We start from the raw sequence: 27,049 nt of genomic DNA, 5'->3' as shown, positions 1-27,049 counted from the left end.
CCACTGAAGCAAATCCTTTCCCAACCTTTTTCCAAACACCTGGTTCTTTCAAATCCTTCAAGTCCGTACTATCTCTAGTCAAGTTAGTAAGCATACTTCTAATCTCATTACTATTATCTGGTATGTAAGTGCAACAATTACACCCATTGAGCAATCTACAAACTCTGCCATTTTTCACTAAAAGAATGTCTAAAGCAAGCCTGTTTTGAAGAGTCATAGCCCCCTCCGCAGCAAGTTCAGTATCTATCAGGAGTATAGCCCCTGAAAAGTTTGTCAGCATATTATCCTCAATAGTAGACAACTTTTGAATCTTTATGGAGTTCATAATAACTCCCACTGAAGAAATTATCGTCCCAAATATGTCTCCTACTACACCAGCAGCAGTCTCTTTCTTATGTCTAGTACGATGTAATTCAGACAATTTTGGTAACCTTTTCAAATCGTCAAGTTGATATATCTTTGGGAAAACTATCCCCAAATAACATGTCCCATACTATCCCTTTGGAAGACGGTAATAAGCATTAAGTCCACATATATAATAAATCCCGGGGATTGCTGGATCCTGTCCATTTAACATGAACGTCCATTTACTCTGAAACAAAAACACACGCTTACATTCACTCATTCCCACAAACACATTGTCATAGTATGATTTGGTCTTGGATATGCAAAGCTTTCCTACATGTAGTGCGTCTAAAGCTAACTTCCCTTGTTCTCTAATTGCACTATAACCGTCACTACTAGCAAAGGCCCGTTGCTGTAATCCTTTCTCTAGTTTACCCTTCAATGCCCTTCTTCTCTCTTCCGTGTGATCTAAAAAGCTTTTCTCTACAGGTGTAAGCAAACATGTCAAATTATTGTGGTGTGCATAAGATGTACTAATTGTTAATGTCGCCTGAAAGAATCCTTTAACTAACTTTATGCTATAGTACTTAGCTACCCCACTCACATCCTCTATGATAGGCACATTAGAAAACACAAGATCATGATTTGAGTAAAAATATTGAATCTCTTCCTGGTTATAGAATCTTGTTAGTAACAGACTACAATGTATCCCATATGTTAATGACAGTCTATGATAGGTAACCCCCTCTTGTACCGAAACAGGAATCTGTGTACACACAAAACAATCTTTTGCATCCATTGTGTCAACATACTCACTCAGCAAGCGATAGAAAACATCAGTGGATAGTTCCCCTTTCGAGTTAGTTCCCTCATGCAAGTATCTTGTATCCAGCTCAAACCTCTCCCAGGCTGTTAGTGCAGTGGTAGTCTCAGGAATTGTAGCATTGTTAGTCCACTTTTATCCATTAGTGTCATACTCACAACCACGACCCTAATGAATATTTATTACATGAACCTTTTTGGCAAAAGTATTTGGTTCAAGTAAACTTAAAGTGTTGGGATTTAAGCCCACGGCTCCAGAGAGACTGGAGCCTAAATCTAGCCAGTTTAGCCTGCTCAGCCACACTACCTCACATCTACAAGCTCACAACTATAGTAACTTGGCCAAACACTGTGGACACCCACTGTGGTGACCTGGCTATGCAGGGTAACGCAGCATTCACCGACAGTTGAGCGAGTTACAGGTGAAAAGCAAAGTATAATAACTGTCTGCATATAATATATGTCTTTCCTTATTTATTCTTCTTCCCCATTGTATGTTTGCTCTCTGCTTTAGAAACGCGAGCTGTCATCACTGCAAGGAAACTTATCACACAGCTTTCTACTGTTTACACTCACTGAACTTTCAGCATCACAGTGACCCCTCTCATCGCCTCTATAGCTAGACTTCAAGACAGCTGGTTTGTTTACCTGTACAATTCTTGTCACCTTAGGTTGTGGTTTTTTAAAATAAGAAGGCTCGGTCCCACTGTCTGGCTACCCTTATATATTTACGTCACCACTTTACATAGTCTCACCTCTCGCTATGTGGATCGTAGGTGCAGAAGGCAGAGAGTGAGACACTGATGTAGACAAAATACGTTTGTGAGTTGAAAAATACTGGCAGCTGTGGGATTCGAACCCACGCCTCCAAAGAGACTGGAGCCTTAATCCAGTGCCTTAGACCGCTCGGCCACACTACCCTGTGCAAACCTGCTTCTGTAAGCTTTCTGAAGTGAGATGTTCTGTTGTATAGGGGAGTTGGAGAATAAGGGTGTATAGCCTGTGAAGTGATCCTAGGAAAGTCAACGCCAACAGCAGCAGACACGTGATACATTCAGTAGGTCAGGATTGGCCCCGGGCCATGGGAGGTGTCAGGGAGTGCCAGTCCTGAGAGTCCGTAGGAAGACAACCCTTACATTGGCGTCCCGCACGCGCTGCTTCTCTTTCTTTAAGGATAAGGAATCAAACTATCTACGTCCCTCAACTTACCAACCCTCAGCCTCAGGAAAGATTTTGTGATTCATGAGCAGAACCCGGCTGGCGCTGTTTACAGTAATGCCTAAGCACAGTACTCAACTGAGCGGTGTTTCCAAACTGAGCCGTTGTACTGCCGGAAATACCATGGGATATGTCATTTAACTTTCACATAAAATAGGGTTAACCCAGCCCTACCACATACTAAAAACTAAAGACGGAACAATAAACCGACGAGGATGGGATTCGAGCCCACGCGTGCAGAGCACAACGGATTAGCAGTACATCGCCTTAACCACTCGGCCACCTCGTCTTCAAAACACCATGTTTCAGGAGTACAAAATATGGTAGCCAAAATGTGTTCTATTAGGTGATAGTTGTCTAAACATAATAAAGAGCATATATTTACAGATTGTTATGGTAACTTGTTGTCTTCAGCTTTGCTCTATACGACCTTGTTGTCCATCCCTACTTCAGCTTGAATTTATATGTTAAATGTAATGTAATCATGAATATTACACTTTCCAAACGTGTTCTATCCATATGTGATGTACTATCAGACTACCCTCAAATGAGCTAAGATTGCTTTAATTCAGTTGTACGTGGATTTAAAGTGCAATATCATACAAATATTGTACTGGTATGGCGCTTTCGAGTCTCTAGGTGTCAGTTATTGGTGGTGTGCTTACATGTCAACATTAGGCTGCAAATAGTACACAATTAAGGAAAACTGCCTTCCCATTTAATGTGCATTGTTCTGCAAAAGGTTTTAAGTAGGAGAAAGTAAAACTTAGTTTATAAAACCACCTAAACTGGGAGTATTGCCGCTACAGCTATGACACTTCAGTTTAAAAACGTACGTGCATCAACAAGAAATATTTTTGCGCTAAATAAATTGCTGTCCGACTACTCACGTAATGCATAAAACTGAGGCAGTCGTAATTACAATACATTGAAGTAATATTTTGGTAGTTTTTGTTGACGATGACTCCGCAGCAAGCGATCAGATTACTTTTTATTAGTGAAGGCGCGTCGGAGCCTTGATAAGTAAACTTACAAGGAGACACGCCTAGGTCGATGAACCTTTTAGACCAGGTTCGGGGACTTCCCAGTACGAGATGTCTTTTGGCATCACAAATCAATAGATCAATATCTCAACAACAATCGCAATAAATAATCAGCATGCTAATCAATAACCTTTAATGAGAGTTAATAAAGTGAACACACCATGATCTTTCAGTCATGAATAACCACACCAATTTAGTTAAGTGTTAGGATATTTATTTCCCTACTGCTTACAATCTAAAGTCATTTCTGTTAATCTCATCAGCAATTCATCTCATTAGTAACTCTTCAGATTTGCAATTAGAAACGCAATTAATCAATGCATAGAGAATATTCACTCAGTATTAACACATAATTATTAAGAAGCAACTTAGCAAAGTCTCAGTAGTGCATGGTTCAACAAAGCAAGAACTCAGTCATTTGTCTATTTGCGTCAGATTTTAGTGAACACCTTAAATAACCTCGTATTAGCATCAGCATGTTGGGCTTCATACAAAACAATTTAGCAAACACAAATTTGGAAAACATCTAACTATGGCCTCTATCAAAGAGCAGTTGGTACCTAGAAAGAAAAGGCAAACAGACAATTACAATTTTCATCAGATAGTTACCCATCCAACGGATCAGCAAACAGCGTCAGTCTTCGTCCTCGGGACATCAGTCGTTTGCATCATCAGCAAAGAAAGGACAGGGCAAAGTATCAGTATGGCATAGCTAAGGAAAAAGAACTTCCCTCATATAGAGGAGAAGTAAGTATCAGGTAAGGAATAAGTAAAGGGTGGTTTAGAGTAACAGGGCGAACAAACGGCAAAGTCTCAAACGAAATGGCCTAAATGGCTCAGTAGAATGGCAAAGAATGGCTTGGAGTGGAATGTCCAATAAATGCCTGATTTCTCCTCGGGTCATGTGGTTAAATCAAAACTGTCTAATTTACTCCTAATTCCTCAATGGATAATCATTGGTGCATCGCCATCTCTGTCCAATAATCTTCACCAGAGTTTTACACAAACCACAGTTCTCATGTGGTTGATTGGCCCCTGTTATTGACGTTTTCATCGGTTGGAATGTCAGGTAAGAAAAGTTACATTTTACGCTACAGTCAGTAGTTCCATTGTTTTCTCCTACTCCAGGCAGCCTTGCACCTGTTACAAATTACACTGTTGCATTCAGCAAGAATGTCTCCTTGAGCAAGTAGGGTCCCATGAGAAAGAATTTACTACAGCTACACACATCTCTAGCTTCTGGGAAAGTACAGTTTCATGTCCTTCAGGAAAATAGCACATTGCACGTTAGAAAAAGACAGTTTAATATGAGACCAGGCAGCTAGGCACAGACCTTCGCTAAACTAAGGCCTACTGCTTAATGAACAAACTCCTAATACATAACTCCAATTTTGATATGTTAATACAAATTAAAAACATTAGTACATAATTAATTCAGCATTAATAACTTTCATTAGTCTTCGTATACATTGGTAGCCACTCCCCGTGGGCACATTTCAAACGTGTGCATTATTTCTACGTTAACACATTTTTTATGCAGCTTCATTACACAATATATTGTAAGCTTTTCATGTTAATATTAATTTTAAAAGAAACACTCCAGCAATCCCTCCTCTGATGACTCTTGTCATCACACAAATCTTCCCTACTAATTTTACATACTAAAATTCCCTCATATCAATCTCTTCCCTTCTTGGTTTCCCCTTTGATCTTGCCCTGAATAATTTTTCCCTTTGTTTTTCTTCCCTCCTCCTATTATTTTTCGCCATCTTCAATTATATTCTTTTACTAATTTTACATGCCACCCATGATCCAAATAAGCAATCTATAACAATCAATATCCCCTGTATTATTTTAGACAATATCCCATGCCAAATGTTACTAATCCAATTTCCCACTGAAGCAAATCCTTTCCCAACCTTTTTCCAAACACCTGGTTCTTTCAAATCCTTCAAGTCCGTACTATCCCTAGTCAAGTTAGTAAGCATACTTCTAATCTCATTACTATTATCTGGTATGTAAGCGCAACAATTACACCCATTGAGCAATCTACAAACTCTGCCATTTTTCACTAAAAGAATGTCTAAAGCAAGCCTGTTTTGAAGAGTCATAGCCCCCTCCGCAGCAAGTTCAGTATCCATCAGGAGAATAGCCCCTGAAAAGTTTGTTAGCATGTTATCCTCAATAGTAGACAACTTTTGAATCTTTATGGAGTTCATAATAACTCCCAATGAAGAAATTATCGTCCCAAATATGTCTCCTACTACACCAGCAGCAGTCTCTTTCTTATGTCTAGTACGATGTAATTTAGACAATTTTGGTAACCTTTTCAAATCGTCAAGTTGATATATCTTTGGGAAAACTATCCCCAAATAACATGTCCCATACTATCCCTTTGGAAGACGGTAATAAGCATTAAGTCCACATATATAATAAATCCCGGGGATTGCTGGATCCTGTCCATTTAACATGAACGTCCATTTACTCTGAAACAAAAACACACGCTTACATTCACTCATTCCCACAAACACATTGTCATAGTATGATTTGGTCTTGGATATGCAAAGCTTTCCTACATGTAGTGCGTCTAAAGCTAACTTCCCTTGTTCTCTAATTGCACTATAACCGTCACTACTAGCAAAGGCCCGTTGCTGTAATCCTTTCTCTAGTTTACCCTTCAATGCCCTTCTTCTCTCTTCCGTGTGATCTAAAAAGCTTTTCTCTACAGGTGTAAGCAAACATGTCAAATTATTGTGGTGTGCATAAGATGTACTAATTGTTAATGTCGCCTGAAAGAATCCTTTAACTAACTTTATGCTATAGTACTTAGCTACCCCACTCACATCCTCTATGATAGGCACATTAGAAAACACAAGATCATGATTTGAGTAAAAATATTGAATCTCTTCCTGGTTATAGAATCTTGTTAGTAACAGACTACAACGTATCCCATATGTTAATGACAGTCTATGATAGGTAACCCCCTCTTGTACCGAAACAGGAATCTGTGTACACACAAAACAATCTTTTGCATCCATTGTGTCAACATACTCACTCAGCAAGCAATAGAAAACATCAGTGGATAGTTCCCCTTTCGAGTTAGTTCCCTCATGCAAGTATCTTGTATCCAGCTCAAACCTCTCCCAGGCTGTTAGTGCAGTGGTAGTCTCAGGAATTGTAGCATTGTTAGTCCCACTTTTATCCATTAGTGTCATACTCACAACCACGACCCTAATGAATATTTATTACATGAACCATTTTTGCAAAAGTATTTGGTTCAAGTAAACTTAAAGTGTTGGGATTCAAGCCCATGGCTCCAGAGAGACTGGAGCCTAAATCTAGCCAGTTTAGCCTGCTCAGCCACGCTACCTCACATCTACAAGCTCACAACTATAGTAACTTGGCCAAACACTGTGGACACCCGCTGTGGTGACCTGGCTATGCAGGGTAACGCAGCATTCACCAACAGTTGAGCGAGTTACAGGTGAAAAGCAAAGTATAATAACTGTCTGCATATAATATATGTCTTTCCTTATTTATTCTTCTTCCCCATTGTATGTTTGCTCTCTGCTTTAGAAACGCGAGCTGTCATCACTGCAAGGAAACGTATCACACAGAGTTCTACTGTTTACACTCACTGAACTTTCAGCATCACAGTGACCCCTCTCGTCGCCTCTATAGTTAGACTTCAAGACAGCTGGTTTGTTTACCGATACAATTCTTGTCACCTTAGGTTGTGGTTTTTTAAAATAAGAAGGCTCGGTCCCACTGTCTGGCTACCCTTAAATATATACGTCACCACTTTACATAGTCTCACCTCTCGCTATGTGGATCGTAGGTGCAGAAGGCAGAGAGTGAGACACTGATGCAGACAAAATACGTTTGTGAGTTGAAAAATACTGGCAGCAGTGGGATTCGAACCCACGCCTCCAAAGAGACTGGAGCCTTAATCCAGCGCCTTAGACCGCTCGGCCACACTACCCTGTGCAAACCTGTGCCTGTAAGCTTTCTGAAGTGAGATGTTCTGTTGTATAGGGGAGTTGGAGAATAAGGGTGTATAGCCTGTGAAGTGATCCTAGGAAAGTCAACGCCAACAGCAGCAGGCACGTGATACATTCAGTAGGTCAGGATTGGCCCCGGGCCATGGGAGGTGTCAGGGAGCGCCAGTCCTGAGAGTCCGTAGGAAGACAACCCTTACATTGGCGTCCCGCACGCGCTGCTTCTCTTTCTTTAAGGATAAGGAATCAAACTATCTACGTCCCTCAACTTACCAACCCTCCACCTCAGGAAAGATTTTGTGATTCATGAGCAGAACCCGGCTGGCGCTGTTTACAGTAATGCCTAAGCACAGTACTCAACTGAGCGGTGTTTCCAAACTGAGCCGTTGTACTGCCGGAAATACCATGGGATATGTCATTTAACTTTCACATAAAATAGGGTTAACCCAGCCCTACCACATACTAAAAACTAATGACGGAACAATAAACCGACGAGGATGGGATTCGAACCCACGCGAACAGAGCACAATGGATTAGCAGTCCATCGCCTTAACCACTCTGCCACCTCGTCTTCAAAACACCATCTTTCAGGAGTACAAAATATGGTAGCCAAAATGTGTTCTATTAGGTGATAGTTGTCTAAACATAATAAAGAGCATATATTTACAGATTGTTATGGTAACTTGTTGTCTTCAGCTTTGCTCTATACGACCTTGTTGTCCATCCCTACTTCAGCTTGAATTTATATGTTAAATGTAATGTAATCATGAAAATTACACTTTCCAAACGTGTTCTATCCATATGTGATGTACTATCACACTACCCTCAAATGAGCTAAGATTGCTTTAATTCAGTTGTACGTGGATTTAAAGTGCAATATCGTACAAATATTGTACTGGTATGGCGCTTTCGAGTCTCTAGGTGTCAGTTATTGGTGGTGTGCTTACATGTCAACATTAGGCAGCAAATAGTACACAATTAAGGAAAACTGCCTTCCCATTTAATGTGCATTGTTCTGCAAAAAGTTTTAAGTAGGAGAAAGTAAAACTTAGTTTATAAAACCACCTAAACTGGGAGTATTGCCGCTACAGCTATGACACTTCAGTTTAAAAACGTACGTGCACCAACAAGAAATATTTTTGCGCTAAATAAATTGCTGTCCGACTACTCACGTAATGCATAAAACTGAGGCAGTCGTAATTACAATACATTGAAGTAATATTTTGGTAGTTTTTGTTGACGATGACTCCGCAGCAAGCGATCAGATTACTTTTTATTAGTGAAGGCGCGTCAGAGCCTTGATAAGTAAACTTACAAGGAGACACGCCTAGGTCGATGAACCTTTTAGACCAGGTTCGGGGACTTCCCAGTACGAGATGTCTTTTGACATCACAAATCAATAGATCAATATCTCAACAACAATCGCAATAACTAATCAGCATGCTAATCAATAACTTTTAATGAGAGTCAATAAAGTGAACACACCATGATCTTTCAGTCATGAATAGCCACACCAATTTAGTTAAGTGTTAGGATATTTATTTCCCTACTGGTTACAATCTAAAGTCATTTCTGTTAATCTCATCAGCAATTCATCTCATTAGTAACTCTTCAGATTTGCAATTAGAAACGCAATTAATCAATGCATAGAGAATATTCACTCAGTATTAACACATAATTATTAAGAAACAACTTAGCAAAGTCTCAGTAGTGCATGGTTCAACAAAGCAAGAACTCAGTCATTTGTCTATTTGCGTCAGATTTTAGTGAACACCTTAAATAACCTCGTATTAGCATCAGCATGTTGGGCTTCATGCAACACAATTTAGCAAACACAAATTTGGAAAACATCTAACTATGGCCTCTATCAAAGAGCAGTTGGTACCTAGAAAGAAAAGGCAAACAGACAATTACAATTTTCATCAGATAGTTACCCATCCAACGGATCAGCAAACAGCGTCAGTCTTCGTCCTCGGGACATCAGTCGTTTGCATCATCAGCAAAGAAAGGACAGGGCAAAGTATCAGTATGGCATAGCTAAGGAACAAGAACTTCCCTCATATAGAGGAGAAGTAAGTATCAGGTAAGGAATAAGTAAAGGGTGGTTTAGAGTAACAGGGCGAACAAACGGCAAAGTCTCAAACGAAATAGCCTAAATGGCTCAGTAGAATGGCAAAGAATGGCTTGGAGTGGAATGTCCAATAAATGCCTGAATTCTCCTTGGGTCATGTGGTTAAATCAAAACTGTCTAAATTACTCCTAATTCCTCAATGGATAATCATTGGTGCATCGCCATCTCTGTCCAATAATCTTCACCAGAGTTTTACACAAACCACAGTTCTCATGTCGTTGATTGACCCATGTTATTGACGTTTTCATCGGTTGGAATGTCAGGTAAGAAAAGTTACATTTTACGCTACAGTCAGTAGTTCCATTGTTTTCTCCTACTCCAGGCAGCCTTGCACCTGTTACAAATTACACTGTTGCATTCAGCAAGAATGTCTCCTTGAGCAAGTAGGGTACCATGAGAAAGAATTTACTACGGCTACACACATCTCTAGCTTCTGGGAAAGTACAGTTTCATGTCCTTCAGGAAAATAGCACATTGCACGTTAGAAAAAGACAGTTTACTATGAGACCAGGCAGCTAGGCACAGACCTTCGCTAAACTAAGGCCTACTGCTTAATGAAGAAACTCCTAATACATAACTCCAATTTTGATATTTTAATACAAATTAAAAACATTAGTACATAATTAATTCAGCAATAATAACTTTCATTAGTCTTCGTATACATTGGTAGCCACTCTCCGTGTGCACATTTCAAACGTGTGCATTATTTCTACGTTAACACATTTTATATGCAGCTTCATTACACAATATATTGTAAGCTTTTCATGTTAATATTAATTTTAAAAGACACACTCCAGCAATCCCTCCTCTGATGACTCTTGTCATCACACAAATCTTCCCTACTAATTTTACATTCTAAAATTCCCTCATATCAATCTCTTCCCTTCTTGGTTTCCCCTTTGATCTTGCCCTGAATAATTTTTCCCTTTGTTTTTCTTCCCTCCTCCTATTATTTTTCGCCATCTTCAATTTAATTCTTTTACTAATTTTACATGCCACCCATGATCCAAATAAGCAATCTATAACAATCAATATCCCCTGTATTATTTTAGACAATATCCCATGCCTAATGTTACTAATCCAATTTCCCACTGAAGCAAATCCTTTCCCAACCTTTTTCCAAACACCTGGTTCTTTCAAATCCTTCAACTCCGTACTATCCCTAGTCAAGTTAGTAAGCATACTTCTAATCTCATTACTATTATCTGGTATGTAAGCGCAACAATTACACCCATTGAGCAATCTACAAACTCTGCCATTTTTCACTAAAAGAATGTCTAAAGCAAGCCTGTTTTGAAGAGTCATAGCCCCCTCCGCTGCATGTTCAGTATCCATCAGGAGTATAGCCCCTGAAAAGTTTGTCAGCATGTTATCCTCAATAGTAGACAACTTTTGAATCTTTATGGAGTTCATAATAACTCCCACTGAAGAAATTATCGTCCCAAATATGTCTTCTACTACACCAGCAGCAGTCTCTTTCTTATGTCTAGTACGATGTAATTCAGACAATTTTGGTAACCTTTTAAAATCGTCAAGTTGATATATCTTGGGAAAACTATCCCCAAATAACATGTCCCATACTATCCCTTTGGAAGACGGTAATAAGCATTAAGTCCACATATATAATAAATCCCGGGGATTGCTGGATCCTGTCCATTTAACATGAACGTCCATTTACTCTAAAACAAAAACACACGCTTACATTCACTCATTCCCACAAACACATTGTCATAGTATGATTTGGTCTTGGATATGCAAAGCTTTCCTACATGTAGTGCGTCTAAAGCTAACTTCCCTTGTTCTCTAATTGCACTATAACCGTCACTACTAGCAAAGGCCCGTTGCTGTAATCCTTTCTCTAGTTTACCCTTCAATGCCCTTCTTCTCTCTTCCGTGTGATCTAAAAAGCTTTTCTCTACAGGTGTAAGCAAACATGTCAAATTATTGTGGTGTGCATAAGATGTACTAATTGTTAATGTCGCCTGAAAGAATCCTTTAACTAACTTTATGCTATAGTACTTAGCTACCCCACTCACATCCTCTATGATAGGCACATTAGAAAACACAAGATCATGATTTGAGTAAAAATATTGAATCTCTTCCTGGTTATAGAATCTTGTTAGTAACAGACTACAACGTATCCCATATGTTAATGACAGTCTATGATAGGTAACCCCCTCTTGTACCGAAACAGGAATCTGTGTACACACAAAACAATCTTTTGCATCCATTGTGTCAACATACTCACTCAGCAAGCGATAGAAAACATCAGTGGATAGTTCCCCTTTCGAGTTAGTTCCCTCATGCAAGTATCTTGTATCCAGCTCAAACCTCTCCCAGGCTGTTAGTGCAGTGGTAGTCTCAGGAATTGTAGCATTGTTAGTCCACTTTTATCCATTAGTGTCATACTCACAACCACGACCCTAATGAATATTTATTACATGAACCTTTTTGGCAAAAGTATTTGGTTCAAGTAAACTTAAAGTGTTGGGATTCAAGCCAACGGCTCCAGAGAGACTGGAGCCTAAATCTAGCCAGTTTAGCCTGCTCAGCCACACTACCTCACATCTACAAGCTCACAACTATAGTAACTTGGCCAAACACTGTGGACACCCGCTGTGGTGACCTGGCTATGCAGGGTAACGCAGCATTCACCGACAGTTGAGCGAGTTACAGGTGAAAAGCAAAGTATAATAACTGTCTGCATATAATATATGTCTTTCCTTATTTATTCTTCTTCCCCATTGTATGTTTGCTCTCTGCTTTAGAAACGTGAGCTGTCATCACTGCAAGGAAACTTATCACACAGCGTTCTACTGTTTACACTCACTGAACTTTCAGCATCACAGTGACCCCTCTCGTCGCCTCTATAGCTAGACTTCAAGACAGCTGGTTTGTTTACCGGTACAATTCTTGTCACCTTAGGTTGTGGTTTTTTTAAATAAGAAGGCTCGGTCCCACTGTCTGGCTACCCTTATATATATACGTCACCACTTTACATAGTCTCACCTCTCGCTATGTGGATCGTAGGTGCAGAAGGCAGAGAGTGAGACACTGATGCAGACAAAATACGTTCGTGAGTTGCAAAATACTGGCAGCGGTGGGATTCGAACCCACGCCTCCAAAGAGACTCAAGACTTAATCCAGCGCCTTAGACTGCTCGGCCACACTACCCTGTGCAAACCTGTTTTTGTAAGCTTTCTGAAGTGAGATGTTCTGTTGTATAGGGGAGTTGGAGAATAAAGGTGTATAGCCTGTGAAGTGATCCTAGGAAAGTCAACGCCAACAGCAGCAGGCACGTGATACATTCAGTAGGTCAGGATTGGCCCCGGGCCATGGGAGGTGTCAGGGAGTGCCAGTCCTGAGAGTCCGTAGGAAGACAACCCTTACATTGGCGTCCCGCACGCGCTGCTTCTCTTTCTTTAAGGATAAGGAATCAAACTATCTACGTCCCTCAACTTACCAACCCTCCGCCTCAGGAAAGATGTTGTGATTCATGAGCAGAACCCGGCTGGCGCTGTTTACAGTAATGCCTAAGCACAGTACTCAACTGAGCGGTGTTTCCAAACTGAGCCGTTGTACTGCCGGAAATACCATGGGATATGTCATTTAACTTTCACATAAAATAGGGTTAACCCAGCCCTACCACATACTAAAAACTAAAGACGGAACAATAAACCGACGAGGATGGGATTCGAACCCACGCGTGCAGAGCACAATGGATTAGCAGTCCATCGCCTTAACCACTCGGCCACCTCTTCTTCAAAACACCATGTTTCAGGAGTACAAAATATGGTAGCCAAAATGTGTTCTATTAGGTGATAGTTGTCTAAACATAATAAAGAGCATATATTTACAGATTGTTATGGTAACTTGTTGTCTTCAGCTTTTCTCTATACGACCTTGTTGTCCATCCCTACTTCAGCTTGAATTTATATGTTAAATGTAATGTAATCATGAATATTACACTTTCCAAACATGTTCTATCCATATGTGATGTACTATCACACTACCCTCAAATGAGCTAAGATTGCTTTAATTCAGTTGTACGTGGATTTAAAGTGCAATATCATACAAATATTTTACTGGTATGGCGCTTTCGAGTCTCTAGGTGTCAGTTATTGGTGGTGTGCTTACATGTCAACATTAGGCAGCAAATAGTACACAATTAAGGAAAACTGCCTTCCCATTTAATGTGCATTGTTCTGCAAAAAGTTTTAAGTAGGAGAAAGTAAAACTTAGTTTATAAAACCACCTAAACTGGGAGAATTGCCGCTACAGCTATGACACTTCAGTTTAAAAACGTACGTGCATCAACAAGAAATATTTTTGCGCTAAATAAATTGCTGTCCGACTACTCACGTAATGCATAAAACTGAGGCAGTCGTAATTACAATACATTGAAGTAATATTTTGGTAGTTTTTGTTGACGATGACTCCGCAGCAAGCGATCAGATTACTTTTTATTAGTGAAGGTGCGTCAGAGCCTTGATAAGTAAACTTACAAGGAGACACGCCTAGGTCGATGAACCTTTTAGACCAGGTTCGGGGACTTCCCAGTACGAGATGTCTTTTGGCATCACAAATCAATAGATCAATATCTCAACAACAATCGCAATAACTAATCAGCATGCTAATCAATAACCTTTAATGAGAGTCAATAAAGTGAACGCACCATGATATTTCAGTCATGAATAACCACCCCAATTTAGTTAAGTGTTAGTATATTTATTTCCCTACTGGTTACAATCTAAAGTCATTTCTGTTAATCTCATCAGCAATTCATCTCATTAGTAACTCTTCAGATTTGCAATTAGAAACGCAATTAATCAATGCATAGAGAATATTCACTCAGTATTAACACATAATTATTAAGAAGCAACTTAGCAAAGTCTCAGTAGTGCATGGTTCAACAAAGCAAGAACTCAGTCATTTGTCTATTTGCGTCAGATTTTAGTGAACACCTTAAATAACCTCGTATTAGCATCAGCATGTTGGGCTTCATGCAAAACAATTTAGCAAACACAAATTTGGAAAACATCTAACTATGGCCTCTATCAAAGAGCACTTGGTACCTAGAAAGAAAAGGCAAACAGACAATTACATTTTTCATCAGATAGTTACCCATCCAACGGATCAGCAAACAGCGTCAGTCTTCGTCCTCGGGACATCAGTCGTTTGCATCATCAGCAAAGAAAGGACAGGGCAAAGTATCAGTATGGCATAGCTAAGGAACAAGAACTTCCCTCATATAGAGGAGAAGTAAGTATCAGGTAAGGAATAAGTAAAGGGTGGTTTAGAGTAACAGGGCGAACAAACGGCAAAGTCTCAAACTAAATGGCCTAAATGGCTCAGTAGAATGGCAAAGAATGGCTTGGAGTGGAATGTCCAATAAATGCCTGATTTCTCCTCGGGTCATGTGGTTAAATCAAAGCTGTCTAATTTACTCCTAATTCCTCAATGGATAATCATTGGTGCATCGCCATCTCTGTCCAATAATCTTCACCAGAGTTTTACACAAACCACAGTTCTCATGTCGTTGATTGGCCCATGTTATTGACGTTTTCATCGGTTGGAATGACAGGTAAGAAAATTTACATTTTACGCTACAGTCAGTAGTTCCATTGTTTTCTCCTACTCCAGGCAGCATTGCACCTGTTACAAATTACACTGTTGCATTCAGCAAGAATGTCTCCTTGAGCAAGTAGGGTCCCATGAGAAAGAATTTACTACAGCTACGCACATCACTAGCTTCTGGGAAAGTACAGTTTCATGTCCTTCAGGAAAATAGCACATTGTACGTTAGAAAAAGACAGTTTGATATGAGACCAGGCAGCTAGGCACAGACCTTCGCTAAACTAAGGCCTACTGCTTAATGAACAAACTCCTAATACATAACTCCAATTTTGATACGTTAATACAAATTAAAAACATTAGTACATAATTAATTCAGCATTAATAACTTTCATTAGTCTTCGTATACATTGGTAGCCACTCCCGGTGGGCACATTTCAAACGTGTGCATTAGTTCTACGTTAACAAATTTTTTATGCAGCTTCATTACACAATATATTGTAAGCTTTTCATGTTAATATTAATTTTAAAAGACACACTCCAGCAATCCCTCCTCTGATGACTCTTGTCATCACACAAATCTTCCCTAATAATTTTACATACTAAAATTCCCTCATATCAATCTCTTCCCTTCTTGGTTTCCCCTTTGATCTTGCCCTGAATAATTTTTCCCTTTGTTTTTCTTCCCTCCTCCTATTATTTTTCGCCATCTTCAATTTTATTCTTTTACTAATTTTACATGCCACCCATGATCCAAATAAGCAATCTATAACAATCAATGTCCCCTGTATTATTTTAGACAATATCCCATGCCAAATGTTACTAATCCAATTTCCCACTGAAGCAAATCCTTTCCCAACCTTTTTCCAAACACCTGGTTCTTTCAAATCCTTCAAGTCCGTACTATCCCTAGTCAAGTTAGTAAGCATACTTCTAATCTCATTACTATTATCTGGTATGTAAGCGCAACAATTACACCCATTGAGCAATCTACAAACTCTGCCATTTTTCACTAAAAGAATGTCTAAAGCAAGCCTGTTTTGAAGAGTATTAGCCCCCTCCGCAGCAAGTTCAGTATCCATCAGGAGTATAGCCCCTGAAAAGTTTGTCAGCATATTATCCTCAATAGTAGACAACTTTTGAATCTTTATGGAGTTCATAATAACTCCCACTGAAGAAATTATCGTCCCAAATATGTCTCCTACTACACCAGCAGCAGTCTCTTTCTTATGTCTAGTACGATGTAATTCAGACAATTTTGGTAACCTTTTCAAATCGTCAAGTTGATATATCTTGGGAAAACTATCCCCAAATAACATGTCCCATACTATCCCTTTGGAAGACGGTAATAAGCATTAAGTCCACATATATAATAAATCCCGGGGATTGCTGGATCCTGTCCATTTAACATGAACGTCCATTTACTCTGAAACAAAAACACACGCTTACATTCACTCATTCCCACAAACACATTGTCATAGTATGATTTGGTCTTGGATATGCAAAGCTTTCCTACATGTAGTGCGTCTAAAGCTAACTTCCCTTGTTCTCTAATTGCACTATAACCGTCACTACTAGCAAAGGCCCGTTGCTGTAATCCTTTCTCTAGTTTACCCTTCAATGCACTTCTTCTCTCTTCCGTGTGATCTAAAAAGCTTTTCTCTACAGGTGTAAGCAAACATGTCAAATTATTGTGGTGTGCATAAGATGTACTAATTGTTAATGTCGCCTGAAAGAATCCTTTAACTAACTTTATGCTATAGTACTTAGCTACCCCACTCACATCCTCTATGATAGGCACATTAGAAAACACAAGATCATGATTTGAGTAAAAATATTGAATCTCTTCCTGGTTATAGAATCTTGTTAGTAACAGACTACAACGTATCCCATATGTTAATGACAGTCTATGATAGGTAACCCCCTCTTGTACCGAAACAGGAATCTGTGTACACACAAAACAATCTTTTGCATCCATTGTGTCAACATACTCACTCAGCAAGCGATAGAAAACATCAGTGGATAGTTCCCCTTTCGAGTTAGTTCCCTCATGCAAGTATCTTGTATCCAGCTCAAACCTCTCCCAGGCTGTTAGTGCAGTGGTAGTCTCAGGAATTGTAGCATTGTTAGTCCACTTTTATCCATTAGTGTCATACTCACAACCACGACCCTAATGAATATTTATTACATGAACCTTTTTGGCAAAAGTATTTGGTTCAAGTAAACTTAAAGTGTTGGGATTTAAGCCCACGGCTCCAGAGAGACTGGAGCCTAAATCTAGCCAGTTTAGCCTGCTCAGCCACACTACCTCACATCTACAAGCTCACAACTATAGTAACTTGGCCAAACACTGTGGACACCCGCTGTGGTGACCTGGCTATGCAGGGTAATGCAGCATTCACCGACAGTTGAGCGAGTTACAGGTGAAAAGCAAAGTATAATAACTGTCTGCATATAATATATGTCTTTCCTTATTTATTCTTCTTCCCCATTGTATGTTTGCTCTCTGCTTTAGAAACGCGAGCTGTCATCACTGCAAGGAAACTTATCACACAGCGTTCTACTGTTTACACTCACTGAACTTTCAGCATCACAGTGACCCCTCTCGTCGCCTCTATAGCTAGACTTCAAGACAGCTGGTTTGTTTACCGGTACAATTCTTGTCACCTTAGGTTGTGGTTTTTTAAAGTAAAAAGGTTCGGTCCCACTGTCTGGCTACCCTTATATATTTACGTCACCACTTTACATAGTCTCACCTCTCGCTATGTGGATCGTAGGTGCAGAAGGCAGAGAGTGAGACACTGATGCAGACAAAATACGTTTGTGAGTTGAAAAATACTGGCAGCGGTGGGATTCGAACCCACGCCTCCAAAGAGACTGGAGCCTTAATCCAGCGCCTTAGACCGCTCGGCCACACTACCCTGTGCAAACATGTTTCTGTAAGCTTTCTGAAGTGAGATGTTCTGTTGTATAGGGGAGTTGGAGAATAAGGGTGTATAGCCTGTGAAGTGATCCTAGGAAAGTCAACGCCAACAGCAGCAGACACGTGATACATTCAGTAGGTCAGGATTGGCCCCGGGCCATGGGAGGTGTCAGGGAGTGCCAGTCCTGAGAGTCCGTAGGAAGACAACCCTTACATTGGCGTCCCGCACGCGCTGCTTCTCTTTCTTTAAGGATAAGGAATCAAACTATCTACGTCCCTCAACTTACCAACCCTCCGCCTCAGGAAAGATTTTGTGATTCATGAGCAGAACCCGGCTGGCGCTGTTTACAGTAATGCCTAAGCACAGTACTCAACTGAGCGGTGTTTCCAAACTGAGCCGTTGTACTGCCGGAAATACCATGGGATATGTCATTTAACTTTCACATAAAATAGGGTTAACCCAGCCCTACCACATACTAAAAACTAAAGACGGAACAATAAACCGACAAGGATGGGATTCGAACCCACGCGTGCAGAGCACAACGGATTAGCAGTCCATCGCCTTAACCACTCGGCCACCTCGTCTTCAAAACACCATGTTTCAGGAGTACAAAATATGGTAGCCAAAATGTGTTCTATTAGGTGATAGTTGTCTAAACATAATAAAGAGCATATATTTACAGATTGTTATGGTAACTTGTTGTCTTCAGCTTTGCTCTATACGACCTTGTTGTCCATCCCTACTTCAGCTTGAATTTATATGTTAAATGTAATGTAATCATGAAAATTACACTTTCCAAACGTGTTCTATCCATATGTGATGTACTATCACACTACCCTCAAATGAGCTAAGATTGCTTTAATTCAGTTGTACGTGGATTTAAAGTGCAATATCGTACAAATATTGTACTGGTATGGCGCTTTCGAGTCTCTAGGTGTCAGTTATTGGTGGTGTGCTTACATGTCAACATTAGGCAGCAAATAGTACACAATTAAGGAAAACTGCCTTCCCATTTAATGTGCATTGTTCTGCAAAAAGTTTTAAGTAGGAGAAAGTAAAACTTAGTTTATAAAACCACCTAAACTGGGAGTATTGCCGCTACAGCTATGACACTTCAGTTTAAAAACGTACGTGCACCAACAAGAAATATTTTTGCGCTAAATAAATTGCTGTCCGACTACTCACGTAATGCATAAAACTGAGGCAGTCGTAATTTACAATACATTGAAGTAATATTTTGGTAGTTTTTGTTGACGATGACTCCGCAGCAAGCGATCAGATTACTTTTTATTAGTGAAGGCGCGTCAGAGCCTTGATAAGTAAACTTACAAGGAGACACGCCTAGGTCGATGAACCTTTTAGACCAGGTTCGGGGACTTCCCAGTACGAGATGTCTTTTGACATCACAAATCAATAGATCAATATCTCAACAACAATCGCAATAACTAATCAGCATGCTAATCAATAACCTTTAATGAGAGTCAATAAAGTGAACACACCATGATCTTTCAGTCATGAATAACCACACCAATTTAGTTAAGTGTTAGGATATTTATTTCCCTACTGGTTACAATCTAAAGTCATTTCTGTTAATCTCATCAGCAATTCATCTCATTAGTAACTCTTCAGATTTGCAATTAGAAACGCAATTAATCAATGCATAGAGAATATTCACTCAGTATTAACACATAATTATTAAGAAACAACTTAGCAAAGTCTCAGTAGTGCATGGTTCAACAAAGCAAGAACTCAGTCATTTGTCTATTTGCGTCAGATTTTAGTGAACACCTTAAATAACCTCGTATTAGCATCAGCATGTTGGGCTTCATGCAACACAATTTAGCAAACACAAATTTGGAAAACATCTAACTATGGCCTCTATCAAAGAGCAGTTGGTACCTAGAAAGAAAAGGCAAACAGACAATTACAATTTTCATCAGATAGTTACCCATCCAACGGATCAGCAAACAGCGTCAGTCTTCGTCCTCGGGACATCAGTCGTTTGCATCATCAGCAAAGAAAGGACAGGGCAAAGTATCAGTATGGCATAGCTAAGGAACAAGAACTTCCCTCATATAGAGGAGAAGTAAGTATCAGGTAAGGAATAAGTAAAGGGTGGTTTAGAGTAACAGGGCGAACAAACGGCAAAGTCTCAAACGAAATAGCCTAAATGGCTCAGTAGAATGGCAAAGAATGGCTTGGAGTGGAATGTCCAATAAATGCCTGAATTCTCCTTGGGTCATGTGGTTAAATCAAAACTGTCTAAATTACTCCTAATTCCTCAATGGATAATCATTGGTGCATCGCCATCTCTGTCCAATAATCTTCACCAGAGTTTTACACAAACCACAGTTCTCATGTCGTTGATTGACCCATGTTATTGACGTTTTCATCGGTTGGAATGTCAGGTAAGAAAAGTTACATTTTACGCTACAGTCAGTAGTTCCATTGTTTTCTCCTACTCCAGGCAGCCTTGCACCTGTTACAAATTACACTGTTGCATTCAGCAAGAATGTCTCCTTGAGCAAGTAGGGTACCATGAGAAAGAATTTACTACGGCTACACACATCTCTAGCTTCTGGGAAAGTACAGTTTCATGTCCTTCAGGAAAATAGCACATTGCACGTTAGAAAAAGACAGTTTACTATGAGACCAGGCAGCTAGGCACAGACCTTCGCTAAACTAAGGCCTACTGCTTAATGAACAAACTCCTAATGCATAACTCCAATTTTGATATTTTAATACAAATTAAAAACATTAGTACATAATTAATTCAGCAATAATAACTTTCATTAGTCTTCGTATACATTGGTAGCCACTCTCCGTGTGCACATTTCAAACGTGTGCATTATTTCTACGTTAACACATTTTTTATGCAGCTTCATTACACAATATATTGTAAGCTTTTCATGTTAATATTAATTTTAAAAGACACACTCCAGCAATCCCTCCTCTGATGACTCTTGTCATCACACAAATCTTCCCTACTAATTTTACATTCTAAAATTCCCTCATATCAATCTCTTCCCTTCTTGGTTTCCCCTTTGATCTTGCCCTGAATAATTTTTCCCTTTGTTTTTCTTCCCTCCTCCTATTATTTTTCGCCATCTTCAATTTTATTCTTTTACTAATTTTACATGCCACCCATGATCCAAATAAGCAATCTATAACAATCAATATCCCCTGTATTATTTTAGACAATATCCCATGCCAAATGTTACTAATCCAATTTCCCACTGAAGCAAATCCTTTCCCAACCTTTTTCCAAACACCTGGTTCTTTCAAATCCTTCAACTCCGTACTATCCCTAGTCAAGTTAGTAAGCATACTTCTAATCTCATTACTATTATCTGGTATGTAAGCGCAACAATTACACCCATTGAGCAATCTACAAACTCTGCCATTTTTCACTAAAAGAATGTCTAAAGCAAGCCTGTTTTGAAGAGTCATAGCCCCCTCCGCTGCATGTTCAGTATCCATCAGGAGTATAGCCCCTGAAAAGTTTGTCAGCATGTTATCCTCAATAGTAGACAACTTTTGAATCTTTATGGAGTTCATAATAACTCCCACTGAAGAAATTATCGTCCCAAATATGTCTTCTACTACACCAGCAGCAGTCTCTTTCTTATGTCTAGTACGATGTAATTCAGACAATTTTGGTAACCTTTTCAAATCGTCAAGTTGATATATCTTGGGAAAACTATCCCCAAATAACATGTCCCATACTATCCCTTTGGAAGACAGTAATAAGCATTAAGTCCACATATATAATAAATCCCGGGGATTGCTGGATCCTGTCCATTTAACATGAACGTCCATTTACTCTAAAACAAAAACACACGCTTACATTCACTCATTCCCATAAACACATTGTCATAGTATGATTTGGTCTTGGATATGCAAAGCTTTCCTACATGTAGTGCGTCTAAAGCTAACTTCCCTTGTTCTCTAATTGCACTATAACCGTCACTACTAGCAAAGGCCCGTTGCTGTAATCCTTTCTCTAGTTTACCCTTCAATGCCCTTCTTCTCTCTTCCGTGTGATCTAAAAAGCTTTTCTCTACAGGTGTAAGCAAACATGTCAAATTATTGTGGTGTGCATAAGATGTACTAATTGTTAATGTCGCCTGAAAGAATCCTTTAACTAACTTTATGCTATAGTACTTAGCTACCCCACTCACATCCTCTATGATAGGCACATTAGAAAACACAAGATCATGATTTGAGTAAAAATATTGAATCTCTTCCTGGTTATAGAATCTTGTTAGTAACAGACTACAACGTATCCCATATGTTAATGACAGTCTATGATAGGTAACCCCCTCTTGTACCGAAACAGGAATCTGTGTACACACAAAACAATCTTTTGCATCCATTGTGTCAACATACTCACTCAGCAAGCGATAGAAAACATCAGTGGATAGTTCCCCTTTCGAGTTAGTTCCCTCATGCAAGTATCTTGTATCCAGCTCAAACCTCTCCCAGGCTGTTAGTGCAGTGGTAGTCTCAGGAATTGTAGCATTGTTAGTCCACTTTTATCCATTAGTGTCATACTCACAACCACGACCCTAATGAATATTTATTACATGAACCTTTTTGGCAAAAGTATTTGGTTCAAGTAAACTTAAAGTGTTGGGAATTAAGCCGACGGCTCCAGAGAGACTGGAGCCTAAATCTAGCCAGTTTAGCCTGCTCAGCCACACTACCTCACATCTACAAGCTCACAACTATAGTAACTTGGCCAAACACTGTGGAAACCCGCTGTGGTGACCTGGCTATGCAGGGTAATGCGGCATTCACCGACAGTTGAGCGAGTTACAGGTGAAAAGCAAAGTATAATAACTGTCTGCATATAATATATGTCTTTCCTTATTTATTCTTCTTCCCCATTGTATGTTTGCTCTCTGCTTTAGAAACGCGAGCTGTCATCACTGCAAGGAAACTTATCACACAGCGTTCTACTGTTTACACTCACTGAACTTTCAGCATCACAGTGACCCCTCTCGTCGCCTCTATAGCTAGACTTCAAGACAGCTGGTTTGTTTACCGGTACAATTCTTGTCACCTTAGGTTGTGGTTTTTTAAAGTAAAAAGGCTCGGTCCCACTGTCTGGCTACCCTTATATATTTACGTCACCACTTTACATAGTCTCACCTCTCGCTATGTGGATCGTAGGTGCAGAAGGCAGAGAGTGAGACACTGATGCAGACAAAATACGTTTGTGAGTTGAAAAATACTGCCAGCGGTGGGATTCGAACCCACGCCTCCAAAGAGACTCGAGACTTAATCCAGCGCCTTAGACTGCTCGGCCACACTACCCTGTGCAAACCTGTTTTTGTAAGCTTTCTGAAGTGAGATGTTCTGTTGTATAGGGGAGTTGGAGAATAAAGGTGTATAGCCTGTGAAGTGATCCTAGGAAAGTCAACGCCAACAGCAGCAGGCACGTGATACATTCAGTAGGTCAGGATTGGCCCCGGGCCATGGGAGGTGTCAGGGAGTGCCAGTCCTTAGAGTCCGTAGGAAGACAACCCTTACATTGGCGTCCCGCACGCGCTGCTTCTCTTTCTTTAAGGATAAGGAATCAAACTATCTACGTCCCTCAACTTACCAACCCTCCGCCTCAGGAAAGATGTTGTGATTCATGAGCAGAACCCGGCTGGCGCTGTTTACAGTAATGCCTAAGCACAGTACTCAACTGAGCGGTGTTTCCAAACTGAGCCGTTGTACTGCCGGAAATACCATGGGATATGTCATTTAACTTTCACATAAAATAGGGTTAACCCAGCCCTACCACATACTAAAAACTAAAGACGGAACAATAAACCGACGAGGATGGGATTCGAACCCACGCGTGCAGAGCACAACGGATTAGCAGTCCATCGCCTTAACCACTCGGCCACCTCGTCTTCAAAACACCATGTTTCAGGAGTCCAAAATATGGTAGCCAAAATGTGTTCTATTAGGTGATAGTTGTCTAAACATAATAAAGAGCATATATTTACAGATTGTTATGGTAACTTGTTGTCTTCAGCTTTTCTCTATACGACCTTGTTGTCCATCCCTACTTCAGCTTGAATTTATATGTTAAATGTAATGTAATCATGAAAATTACACTTTACAAACGTGTTCTATCCATATGTGATGTACTATCACACTACCCTCAAATGAGCTAAGATTGCTTTAATTCAGTTGTACGTGGATTTAAAGTGCAATATCATACAAATATTGTACTGGTATGGCGCTTTCAAGTCTCTAGGTGTCAGTTATTGGTGGTGTGCTTACATGTCAACATTAGGCAGCAAATAGTACACAATTAAGGAAAACTGCCTTCCCGTTTAATGTGCATTGTTCTGCAAAATGTTTTAAGTAGGAGAAAGTAAAACTTAGTTTATAAAACCACCTAAACTGGGAGTATTGCCGCTACAGCTATGACACTTCAGTTTTAAAACGTACGTGCATCAACAAGAAATATTTTTGCGCTAAATAAATTGCTGTCCGACTACTCACGTAATGCATAAAACTGAGGCAGTCGTAATTACAATACATTGAAGTAATATTTTGGTAGTTTTTGTTGACGATGACTCCGCAGCAAGCGATCAGATTACTTTTTATTAGTGAAGGCTCGTCAGAGCCTTGATAAGTAAACTTACAAGGAGACACGCCTAGGTCGATGAACCTTCTAGACCAGGTTCGGGGACTTCCCAGTACGAGATGTCTTTTGGCATCACAAATCAATAGATCAATATCTCAACAACAATCGCAATAACTAATCAGCATGCTAATCAATAACCTTTAATGAGAGTCAATAAAGTGAACACACCATGATCTTTCAGTCATGAATAACCACACCAATTTAGTTAAGTGTTAGGATATTTATTTCCCTACTGGTTACAATCTAAAGTCATTTCTGTTAATCTCATCAGCAATTCATCTCATTAGTAACTCTTCAGATTTGCAATTAGAAACGCAATTAATCAATGCATAGAGAATATTCACTCAGTATTAACACATAATTATTAAGAAGCAACTTAGCAAAGTCTCAGTAGTGCATGGTTCAACAAAGCAAGAACTCAGTCATTTGTCTATTTGCGTCAGATTTTAGTGAACACCTTAAATAACCTCGTATTAGCATCAGCATGTTGGGCTTCATGCAAAACAATTTAGCAAACACAAATTTGGAAAACATCTAACTATGGCCTCTATCAAAGAGCAGTTGGTACCTAGAAAGAAAAGGCAAACAGACAATTACAATTTTCATCAGATAGTTACCCATCCAACGGATCAGCAAACAGCGTCAGTCTTCGTCCTCGGGACATCAGTCGTTTGCATCATCAGCAAAGAAAGGACAGGGCAAAGTATCAGTATGGCATAGCTAAGGAACAAGAACTTCCCTCATATAGAGTAGAAGTAAGTATCAGGTAAGGAATAAGTAAAGGGTGGTTTAGAGTAACAGGGCGATCAAACGGCAAAGTCTCAAACAAAATGGCCTAAATGGCTCAGTAGAATGGCAAAGACTGGCTTGGAGTGGAATGTCCAATAAATGCCTGATTTCTCCTCGGGTCATGTGGTTAAATCAAAACTGTCTAATTTACTCCTAATTCCTCAATGGATAATCATTGGTGCATCGCCATCTCTGTCCAATAATCTTCACCAGAGTTTTACACAAACCACAGTTCTCATGTCGTTGATTGGCCCCTGTTATTGACGTTTTCATCGGTTGGAATGTCAGGTAAGAAAAGTTACATTTTACGCTATAGTCAGTAGTTCCATTGTTTTCTCCTACTCCAGGCAGCCTTGCACCTGTTACAAATTACACTGTTGCATTCAGCAAGAATGTCTCCTTGAGCAAGTAGGGTCCCATGAGAAAGAATTTACTACAGCTACACACATCTCTAGCTTCTGGGAAAGTACAGTTTCATGTCCTTCAGGAAAATAGCACATTGCACGTTAGAAAAAGACAGTTTAATATGAGACCAGGCAGCTAGGCACAGACCTTCGCTAAACTAAGGCCTACTGCTTAATGAACAAACTCCTAATACATAACTCCAATTTTGATATGTTAATACAAATTAAAAACATTAGTACATAATGAATTCAGCATTAATAACTTTCATTAGTCTTCGTATACATTGGTAGCCACTCCCCGTGGGCACATTTCAAACGTGTGCATTATTTCTACGTTAACACATTTTTTATGCAGCTTCATTACACAATATATTGTAAGCTTTTCATGTTAATATTAATTTTAAAAGACACACTCCAGCAATCCCTCCTCTGATGACTCTTGTCATCACACAAATCTTCCCTACTAATTTTACATACTAAAATTCCCTCATATCAATCTCTTCCCTTCTTGGTTTCCCCTTTGATCTTGCCCTGAATATTTTTTGCCTTTGTTTTTCTTCCCTCCTCCTATTATTTTTCGCCATCTTCAATTTTATTCTTTTACTAATTTTACATGCCACCCATGATCCAAATAAGCAATCTATAACAATCAATATCCCCTGTATTATTTTAGACAATATCCCATGCCAAATGTTACTAATCCAATTTCCCACTGAAGCAAATCCTTTCCCAACCTTTTTCCAAACCCCTGGTTCTTTCAAATCCTTCAAGTCCGTACTATCCCTAGTCAAGTTAGTAAGCATACTTCTAATCTCATTACTATTATCTGGTATGTAAGCGCAACAATTACACCCATTGAGCAATCTACAAACTCTGCCATTTTTCACTAAAAGAATGTCTAAAGCAAGCCTGTTTTGAGGAGTCATAGCCCCCTCCGCAGCAAGTTCAGTATCCATCAGGAGTATAACCCCTGAAAAGTTTGTCAGCATGTTATCCTCAATAGTAGACAACTTTTGAATCTTTATGGAGTTCATAATAACTCCCACTGAAGAAATTATCGTCCCAAATATGTCTCCTACTACACCAGCAGCAGTCTCTTTCTTATGTCTAGTACGATGTAATTCAGACAATTTTGGTAACCTTTTCAAA

General features: G+C 39.6%; 8 non-coding genes across 8 annotated transcripts; all 8 read right to left on the bottom strand.

The window, feature by feature from the left end:
* Positions 1 to 2,005: 2,005 nt before the first annotated feature.
* On the bottom strand, positions 2,006 to 2,087 carry TRNAL-AAG (transfer RNA leucine (anticodon AAG)). The gene has a single exon. It is a non-coding gene; the product is annotated as a tRNA-Leu (tRNA).
* Positions 2,088 to 2,592: 505 nt separating this feature from the next.
* TRNAS-GCU (transfer RNA serine (anticodon GCU)) lies at positions 2,593 to 2,674 on the bottom strand. The gene has a single exon. It is a non-coding gene; the product is annotated as a tRNA-Ser (tRNA).
* A 4,654-nt stretch (positions 2,675 to 7,328) lies between these two features.
* Positions 7,329 to 7,410, bottom strand: TRNAL-AAG (transfer RNA leucine (anticodon AAG)). The gene has a single exon. It is a non-coding gene; the product is annotated as a tRNA-Leu (tRNA).
* A 505-nt stretch (positions 7,411 to 7,915) lies between these two features.
* On the bottom strand, positions 7,916 to 7,997 carry TRNAS-GCU (transfer RNA serine (anticodon GCU)). The gene has a single exon. It is a non-coding gene; the product is annotated as a tRNA-Ser (tRNA).
* Positions 7,998 to 13,236: 5,239 nt separating this feature from the next.
* TRNAS-GCU (transfer RNA serine (anticodon GCU)) lies at positions 13,237 to 13,318 on the bottom strand. The gene has a single exon. It is a non-coding gene; the product is annotated as a tRNA-Ser (tRNA).
* A 4,652-nt stretch (positions 13,319 to 17,970) lies between these two features.
* Positions 17,971 to 18,052, bottom strand: TRNAL-AAG (transfer RNA leucine (anticodon AAG)). The gene has a single exon. It is a non-coding gene; the product is annotated as a tRNA-Leu (tRNA).
* A 505-nt stretch (positions 18,053 to 18,557) lies between these two features.
* Positions 18,558 to 18,639, bottom strand: TRNAS-GCU (transfer RNA serine (anticodon GCU)). Its single transcript has one exon. It is a non-coding gene; the product is annotated as a tRNA-Ser (tRNA).
* A 5,240-nt stretch (positions 18,640 to 23,879) lies between these two features.
* On the bottom strand, positions 23,880 to 23,961 carry TRNAS-GCU (transfer RNA serine (anticodon GCU)). Its single transcript has one exon. It is a non-coding gene; the product is annotated as a tRNA-Ser (tRNA).
* Between the last annotated feature and the right edge of the window lie 3,088 nt (positions 23,962 to 27,049).

This window comes from Pleurodeles waltl, chromosome 12, assembly GCF_031143425.1.
Source record: "Pleurodeles waltl isolate 20211129_DDA chromosome 12, aPleWal1.hap1.20221129, whole genome shotgun sequence".
Taxonomy (NCBI): domain Eukaryota; kingdom Metazoa; phylum Chordata; class Amphibia; order Caudata; family Salamandridae; genus Pleurodeles; species Pleurodeles waltl.
Note: the sequence above shows the minus strand (reverse complement) of the source record. Positions and strands in the feature narration are given on the sequence as shown.